This window comes from Chanos chanos, chromosome 2, assembly GCF_902362185.1.
Source record: "Chanos chanos chromosome 2, fChaCha1.1, whole genome shotgun sequence".
NCBI lineage: Eukaryota > Metazoa > Chordata > Actinopteri > Gonorynchiformes > Chanidae > Chanos > Chanos chanos.
Window position 1 is genome coordinate 17,171,991 of NC_044496.1, and position 9,859 is coordinate 17,181,849.

Here is a 9,859-nt window from a genome sequence, read left to right on the forward strand (position 1 = left end):
CTATCTGTTCACCTGTCTGTCTGTTATTCTGCCTGCATAACTGTGCATCAATCTACCCATCTGCATGTTTGATCGTCTGCATGTCCACCTGTCTCCTCTGTACACATGTATGTAATCCTGTTGGTCTTAGTTGTGTAGGGGAGGTGGGAAGGAGAAGACAGTAGGGAAATTGGAGAGGGGTGGGGTAGGAGTAGTGACTTCACCACTCTTTGTTTTATATGGAAAAACCTAAAAACAAACAAAACAAAAAAAAGACACAATAGAGTATACCCGTCTAGAGACGCTTCTGCCAGCGTGTTTTTGTAAAGGCAATTTAATTTGACCAATGTTCTGTTTTTAATGATGAGTTATCAATGAAGGCATTTTATTTGCATTGAGAATGTTTTGAGATGTTTGAAGAGAAAAAATATTTGTGGAACTCAAATTTTTGTGTCTGTGTTCATTTTTTGAGAATAAGGTGCTATATTTTCAATGTTTGATTTTGAAGTAATCCAAAAGTATTCAGATTAGATTACATTTTCTGCAATCCAATGGATTATATTACTAATTACAGAAATTGCCATGTAATTTGTATTCAATAACTGATTACATTTCAAAGTAATCTGACCCAACCCCATGTATACATACTGTACATAAAGACAGAATGGAAAACCAACTGAGAACAGGGGCATACAATTTAGGTAACAAGATGATCAGACTGAATTGGATAAGAGTGGGCTCTGATTGGCCAGGAGAGAGAGGTAAAAACAGAGGTGTGACAAATACTCAAAATGTGACACAAGAGACCAAGCTCAAGTTGTGGCTAAAGTTGAAAAGGATCTTTTATTATAAAAATTTCTTCAAAAAGCAAACAGGAAAACAAGCAAAGTTTGTGAGCAGCCTTTAATTTAAAAAACGCTATGCATGTTACAGCTTTAACATATGGGTTAGACATAGAGCGATGTATTCACTTTGAGTGTGTTTCAGAGTTAGAAGACTCATAAGAAGAATAGAGAAGAATAGCAGACTTTTAAGAGCTTTCACATTACTGAGTGGTTACTGCCGTGTAGAAACTGTTGTGGAGGTGAGCAAATGCATTGTGTGTTACATCTAGATTGTGGTATGTATGATGTGTGCTGACTATGATAGTTGTGAAGTGTGTGTGTATGTATTGTATGAGTGGACCTTTGGTGCATCTTTACAGTATAGGGGAATATTTTATACACTGGGTTGTTTAAAGAGAAGAGCACTATAAATAGTTTGGGAATTGCTGAGTGGTTACTATAGTAATATACCAGTGTCGAGCTCTAAGTACTCCGCCACTGAAATCTTTGAGGGTGTGTATGTATGTTGCATTTCTAGTGTATAGCAGAGTGTGTGTGGTTATCAGGAATGTGTGCAAATGTGTGAATGCAAGTACAAAGCAGTAGGAGAAATGCAATAGATCAACTTCAGTATGGCTGAGGCACATGGACTTTTTCTTTCTACACACTAATTAAGTATGTACTGTGGACTTTATTTAGTTATGAACATATCTACTTATTTATCCACAAAATCATTTATTTTTAAATTTATTTTTAAAATGTATTTTATTTTCCCAATCTGAGTCGTCCATGGTCTGCTACTAAGGGACAGAATTATTTGCATGTTGATTGGATATAATATATAATATACAATATATATGTTCAGGGCAAAACGTGGCATGGTTACATATGAAAAACATGCAAAAACCACCACCAATTTCTTGTCATCCATGTCTCACAGACAGACACATGAATCAATTAATCAAAAAAATCTTTAGCCTTGCATTTCTACATGCAGTGGTATACACTGAAGCTTGATTAAGCGCTAGCTTTGGCTAAGTCTCTTTTTCCAACTGTGTTATCTTACACCACAGATACAACAGTCCAGCAGACATTATCAAAGTGTTTCTAGGTGGTTGATAACAGCCCTTTGTACCACAGGTTAAGTGCTGTTTGGTAAACAGGTGTGGTGCTATGGACGCAAGTAAGAGGGAGTGGTAGACACCCAAATTTAGCTTGTGTAAGACAGCCTGGTATCAGGCTCTTTAGACCTTCAGTACGTTGCTTGGGTGCAGTACACAAAAAGGAAACAAAGGAAAATCCCGGGAAAGAAAGGTCTCGGAGCCAATTACAAGCCAAAGAGCCAGAGCCAAAGACATATATGCAGCACACCGACATAGACCTCAAAAGGAAGACTCGGAATTGTCTGTTTCAGTTGTGCTTACTCATATATTGTTCATTATAAACAGATTTTTACTTATTTTGAGATGTCTCTTTCTTCAAATTTTAAAATGCTTGAGAAATGATCTCTAAAAAGATGAAATATTCACTCCACATTACATTAATCATTTGACGGAATATTTCTAAATTGCATATGAAGAAAAAAGTAAATCATCATTACTAATACTTACACCAACCAAATGAAAAGTACCTCAAATCCAAGGAGATACTTTCTTTTTTAAATATCAAAAAACTGGTGTATTCTAGACTTTTTAAAACAATATAGCTGTGTCACAACTTAGGGAAACAGAGAAATCACACATCATTCAAATGCATTCATTTCCAACAGACAAATTCCATTGGTTTCTCTATGTTGTTCACAAACATGTTTAAAGCAGTGTCACATTTTGTCATGTGATAAATAGGCTATATTTTGTCAGGTGCATTGATCCTTTTGGGTATAGTCAACAACAGTTTCCCGAGAGCCAGGAATACGCATACAGGTACAAAAGAAAAAATAAACAAAATGTCATGTTTTAAAAGTGCACAACATTGTAAGCTAACTGCTAAGAAACTGACCTACTTGTTTGTTTCTAGGGTTCCTCTCATGGTTTTCAGTTTGTCATCATGCACACAGTGTTGGTGTTGCAGAATATAGTAATTTTTGACAGGTACTAGTATTAAAAAATGCAGGGGAGAAACTTTTCAATATGTGCTGGAAATTGCGGAAAATAATATTGTTAAGAGTATGTAGGAGAACATATACAGAAGTAGGTGTGTTTATGTGTAACTAATGCTCTCCAGTGGAAGGCTAGCAGTACTGCATCAGCTGATCTGCATGTGTATACAGAGGCAAAATTCGGCAATACATGAAAATATATTAAAGCCACTACTTCCCACTTGCTTTTTAAGATACCACGAAAGCCTTACAGATTTAAGTAATATTTATCTAAAACTAGAGGGAGAATGTCAATACATCTTTGCCTCAAAATAGCTTCTCAAAAAAGCTTTGAAAATATTGATACCTTATTTGGGACCAGAAACTTAAATCCTGCAGTTAGTTCAATATTTTAATACTGCAACATTTATTATTGTATTAAAAAGCTTAAACTAAAACCTATTTCACATTCTACACACACATTTCAATATTTTTTCAATGCCAACATGTTCTTGTGGCAAAATATAGATAAGAGAAACCAAATGATTCTGAGAATTTCAAAACACAAAACTGCAAATGGAGGCAATTTTGAATATACCATGACTATACATGGCCCACATTCCTCAGTAGAATTTGCCAGAACCAGGCAGTGTCATCTCTTTATGTTGAAGTCATGCTGAAATTGTCACCTCTATGGAAAATGTTTTACATAAACTAAAACACAGTGTTCCTACTAACATGTAATATCAGCTTTAGTTTTATGGCTATTTCTATAATCACGTCACACAGGCTGTTTCTGCCCCTAAAATCCTATATATTTCTCTGAAATAGAAGTTATTATTGTTAATCATTTTCAATTATAATTATTATATTATGAGTTGTTAATTAATTCAAACTGCTGAAATTATTTTAATAATTTAAGATTGCAAAGCACAAAATTGTTAGGCTATTATAAATCATTCAGTGATATTAAATTGATCATATTCCACTACTAAGCAACTCGTGTGCTAACTTAAAGTGAGAAACACTGGTCTCATGAGCTCGCCCTACATGCTCTCTGATAATACCTTCTTTCTGAACTAAAAAGTCAATAATTGCCAACTAATGATTAAAACTCAATCAAGAGATGGCCTTTTTCCTTTGTTCTTCACCATCGGAGTGCTGCACCCCATCTCCTCTGCACACTCCAGAGCACTGAACAAAGAGTGACGCACTTGTTTTACCTCAAGTCAACATTTCACACCAGAGGGCGACAAGCACCTGATATTTTCAGAGGTTACTGTTGATTATTCAGCTCACAGTCTATTGTAAAATTTGCCCATTAAAAGTCATACATAGTGTACACACTACAGGAGGAAATAAATGCATGTTGGTTTACTTACATGATATTACACTGATTATGAACAACTAAACCAACATATGCTACCTGTGTGACATCCTTAATATCTGTTTAAGCTTGCATAACACATGGATATAAAACACAATACAGCTTTAGAAAAATCACATAAGAATAGGCCACAATCATATCATGTTATTATACCACTGCGGCGATGACGCTACTATTCGCAACAAAATTGCTAGCTTTAGCCCAGTAAGGGCGCAGATAGTTTTGGTGAGTTAAGCTATAGAACTGAAACAACTGTTTGTTTTGAACACCGACCCAAGTCTTAGCGCGTGTATCACGAACTAATGAAATACACGTGCAAGTGCTTACAGTTAAAATCCCAGTCTAGCCCATCGACTTACTGTGAAAATGAACTGTTAAAACTTTGATGAAAATCCTGTGAGACCTACTATCGAAGCTCGACAAATTCAAAATGCTTTGATTTGTATCTCTCATGAACTTGTATAACCTCCTATCCCGCCCAGCAGCTACAGTAGTTTAAGACCGACTTGACCTTGACATGAATACAAAACACTGCCCATCATAACCGTTTTACATTTATAACGCATTTTCATTTATTCATTGAGCAGACGCTTTTATCCAAAGTGTCTTCCAAGACAGGACACAACCAAGTATGTAGCCCTCAAAGAGCTGAGGCATGAGCGTTCAGTATTATACTAGATTCAAATGCGAGAAATGTTGAGAAAAGTTTCAAAAAGTTTACGAACTGGCGTAGAGATGATGTGGATCGTGGATCATCTCCCCTTTGCATTTAAACGGACTCTTATGACAATAAGTCCCGCCCCTGAAGCGGAGGTTACCTAATGTAAATTGCCATATGTATGTTCTCAACTTGAATATGATTGACACAAAACTCCAACCGGGGTTTGAATTAGGGGGGGTGGAGTTGGAGGGGTCTGACCCCCCTAATTAAGAGTTGGACCCCCAAAAGAGGTAAAAACAACAGGCTGAAACATTTATATGTCCTATGCTATATAGTCCTGGAGAAAAAGTTAAAAAGTTAAGGGGTTGCTTCACCAAAACATTTGGTCACCAGTCGCCACTGGATTTTAGGTATAGTGTTATAAACAAATACAGCACCATACGGCTCCACAGATCTCGGGGAAAATGTCATCGTAAGAACCGACACGCGTTTGGTCCCACTCTCCCCTATTGTTCATTTATGTGATATATGGTCATTCTAAAAAGTTCTATCAATGCTCCTTACCTGTAGTCGGTGCTCTCCACCTAGAGATGGGTCCAGGGATATAACCTGTAAGATACGAAAAAACAATCCAGTTCAGTGAAAGTAATGGTCATGTTAACCATGAGTCTCCATGAGTTCTTAAATCGTCACTACACAGCAGTTAGTCCATACACCAATTAAATGGTGTCAGAAGTAAAGCATGGAGTAGTTAAAGCCTCCAAACAGTTTGTGCTTCAAGGGAAATCTGTTGGAAAACTGGCATTGAAGGTGTGCGGCTCGCAAATGATTCGTTCTTTTTGTACAACTCTTTCTTAGTGAATCATTCGTCCCGGTTCACCAGCATAACTGAGCCGTTCTTTTGAAGTTCGAAACCCGAGTTCAAAAGTATGAGTTCGAACTCGGACGGCTCCAATTTGAAAACCTGAGTTTGAAGACCAGAGTTCAAAAGCTCGATTCAGTGGATACACCATTCCAGTATCCCATAAGGCCTGGCTATCAGATCTTTGGACACAAGGGCTGTGTCCGAAATGGCATACTAGCGTACTGCATACTACATACTAGCCTAGTATACACTGCGTACTGCACACTACTCCACACGCTAGTATGCAGTATGGTACAATTACGAGACGTTTCGTGTAGTGCACTACACTACATTGCCATTGTCGCCGTCCGCCATGTTTTTTGAAAGTTTTCGGAAAGTTAGAGGTTACCGCGTTGCATCATGGGATGCAGTAGTCAGCGAAGTGAGCTCGGGATGTATACTAGAAATTTTCGCCAGAGCAGTACATCATCCGGGTAACTGTAGTGTACTGCAAAATTTTTATTTTTCACGTACTGCATACTACTTACTACTTTTACGTCATAATTAGTATGCGAGTAGTATGTAGTATGCCATTTCGGACACAGCCAAGAAACTAAGGAGGAAGGACATGCAGACTCGCTTCCCTGTGGCAAAATAGAAACTTTTGTGTAGCTAATAACATATTGGTTTATGTTACCTGATCAGAAATTTGATATCAGAAATGCGATAAATGATAGCACTGTTTGTTCGGAAGAAGTAAATAAAACGAGTTTTAACATGCACGTAACTGTATGGTAAGCTAACATGTAAAATTAGGCTATGCACATTTATAGATACATGATTTATTTTACCATTTTGAAATTTAAATATAAACAGAACATAGGCAAAGAAGAAATAGCTTTATTCAAATAATGCACAGTTTGGGTAATTATTTTATCAACATTAGATTTGTAGACGGCCATTTGCATCTAACGTAAAGCTTCAGCCAGTGCTGTAAGCTGAAGAAACGAGTGAGGAAATGTACTGGAAGTGCAAAAGAATCAAAACTCGAAAACCAGAAAAAACTGGTTCAGTTTCTTGAACCGTCCGAAAGAATCGGCTCACTAAAATGAATCAAACTGCCCACCACTAGCGAGCATGGATTCAAAAGTTTAACCGGTATCTCATTGCGACTGGTATTGCAGAGAAGAGTGAGTGAAATGCGCGACATTCCTTCACGTAGTCGGAGATGAAGCAACAAAGGTATTGGGTACCATGCTCTTTGATGATGATGATTTGTAGTCAAGTTTAGAGAGTACTGTGAGCCACAGAAGAACATTACATATCTGAGGTATATGTTATTTTACGAGAGCAAAGGGACTGAATGAGACGATTGATGCATACGTGACCTACTTGAAGAATAAGGCCAAGGACTGTGAATCTGTGTGATTTATGGACGAATTGATAAAAGACCGTATTGTCTGTGTTGTTAACAGCGACATTGTGAGAGCTAGGCTACTCATGGAAACAGACTTGAACCTGGCAAAGGCTGTGGATATGTGGCGGGGTGACACAAAGTCACATGAAATCACTGCATGAGTAAGCAGAGGTAGCTGTGAATAAGATTACTAAAATTAAGTCAAGTATCAGACAGGTGAGTACTAAACAAACGGGGAAAGAGAGAGAAGAATGCACGAGATGTGGTTACACTCAAGAGCCACGAAAATGTCCAGCCTACGGCAAAATCTGCAATGAGTGTTCAAAAGAGAACCATTTCAGTCGCGTGTGCAAATCACAAAAACAAATTGGCAAGTGTAGAAAAATGGAGAGAACGATCCATGAGATAGATCAAGAAGAAAATGTCGAATTGTTTATGGGCGGCATTGAAATCAAGCAACGTGAGCAAACAGGTGTAAGGATAGCACAACTGCATACAGTTTCTATAATTGAAATCGAAAGTCAGAAATGGACTTGAGCACTCAAAATAAACAACTGAATGTTTACCTTAAGGCTAGACACAGGAGCAGAGTGCAATGTGTTGTCATACAAAGATTCTGAAAAAATCACAAACACGAAAGTACCACTGCTGAAGTCGAGCTGCAAATGAGTTACATACTCTCGCCACACGATGGAGCCAAAGGGTAAGACAATGCTCAAGTGTGACTACAAAGAAAATGAGTTTCAGCTAGAATTCCAGATTGTAGAGCGAGACTCATCAGCTATCCTCGGCAGAGAACCGTGCTCAAAACTAGAACTGATGAAAAGAGTTTACAAAGTAGATAACAAACACAAAACTGTTTTTCTGAGCAAATACCAAGATGTGTTTACTGGTCTAGGATGTTTACCAGGACCATACGATGTCCAGCTCAATCCAGATGTTGCTCCAGTCATTCATGCACGAAAAATACCTGTAGCACTGAAGGACAGGGTCAAAACTGAACTGAAAAGAATAGAGGATCTTGGGGTTATTATAAAGCAGACTAAGCCCAAAGATTAGGTTAACAGCATGGTCACAAAAGTGAAGCCCAAGAAACTCAGAATCTGCATAGAGAGAGAACACTACCCATTGCACACAGTTGAAGAGATTGTTGCTGAGATGCTGAATGTGAAGTGCTCTCGGTATTGGATGCCAGTCATGGCTTCTGGCAAGACAGAGCATGGGCAAAACTGGGAGTAGATTTGTTCCACTATGACCAAGGTAAATATCTACTGTGTTTAGATTACTTTTCAAAGTTTCCTGAGATTGCCAGACAACTCACACAGACGACAAGAAGACACGTTGTGACAGTTCTCAAATCAATCTTTGCAAGACATGGGATTCTGGATGTAGCTGTGTCGGACAGTGGTCCATAATTCACATGTGTAGAGTTCAGAACATTCACAGAGAGATGGGAGTTTGTACATACCACATCCAGTCCTGGATTTCCACTGTCAAATGGACAAAGTGAACGAGCAATCCAGACAGTAAACTTGCTAAAGAAAGCACAGGAAACCCAAAGCGATCCTTACATTGCTCTGTTGAAATACAGAAATTCACTACTGTATGGCATGAAACTGTCTTCTGCACAGCTGCTCATGGGTCGAAGATTGCATACAAAACTGCCAACATCAGCACAGCTGTTGAAACCGCAACTGTACGACGATGTGCAGAAGAACATCAAGGACAGGCAGCTGAAACAAAAACACTATGATTTTGGAGCAAAACAGTTACCACTTCTGGCAGATGGACAGAAGGTGAAAGTAAGAGTCGAAAACAACTGGCAACCAGCAATCGCGTTGAGAAGTCACGAGAAACCCAGATCTTTTGTAATCCAAACGCCTGATGGAAACTCCTTCAGCTTCAAGAGAAATCGGCGACACCTGCTGAACACCAGAGAAATAACTTTTCCACAACCATGCTCTCTAGACCTGGAGGTCTTTCCTTCAGTCAACAGTACACCTGCGGAGAGTGACACAACAGTGCAATCACCTGCACTGTCACCAGTGAAAGGAACTGTTACACCAACTGTAGACAGGGGAGAACCGGTCAAGTGGTCACGGTGGGGTAGACTAAATAGACCACAAAAGCTTAATTTTCCATGAAAAGCAACATTTTGTTTATATGCTGTGAAAAAAAAACATTTTGTGTTTATTTGTTTATAAACATTCTGTTTATGAGAAAGAAACACTGATTTAAGTCATAGTTTGAAATGAATTTCACTTAAAGGAAAGTGAGGTTAAAATGAACTTTTGGTTGTAATGTTAAACAAAAGAAAAGGACTGCATTGTTTTGGATTGTAAATATAAACAACAGGAAGTTAAGCTGGTTCAGCTGTTTATGGGGAATATATTTCATAAGGGGGGGGGGGGGGGGGATGATACATGGTAATCCTAATAAATTATGTGAATACTCCTTACCTGTAGTCGGCGCTCTCCACCTAGGGATGGGTCAAGAGATTTAACCTGTAAGATACGAAAAACAACAGAGTTCAGTAAAAGTGATGGTCACGTTAACCTAGTGTCTCCGTGTGTTATTAAATCACTACACACAAGAGTTAGTCCATACAACAATTACAATTTACATCTGCTGAAAAATTATCCAAAGACTAAAAACACAAAGTAAAACAAT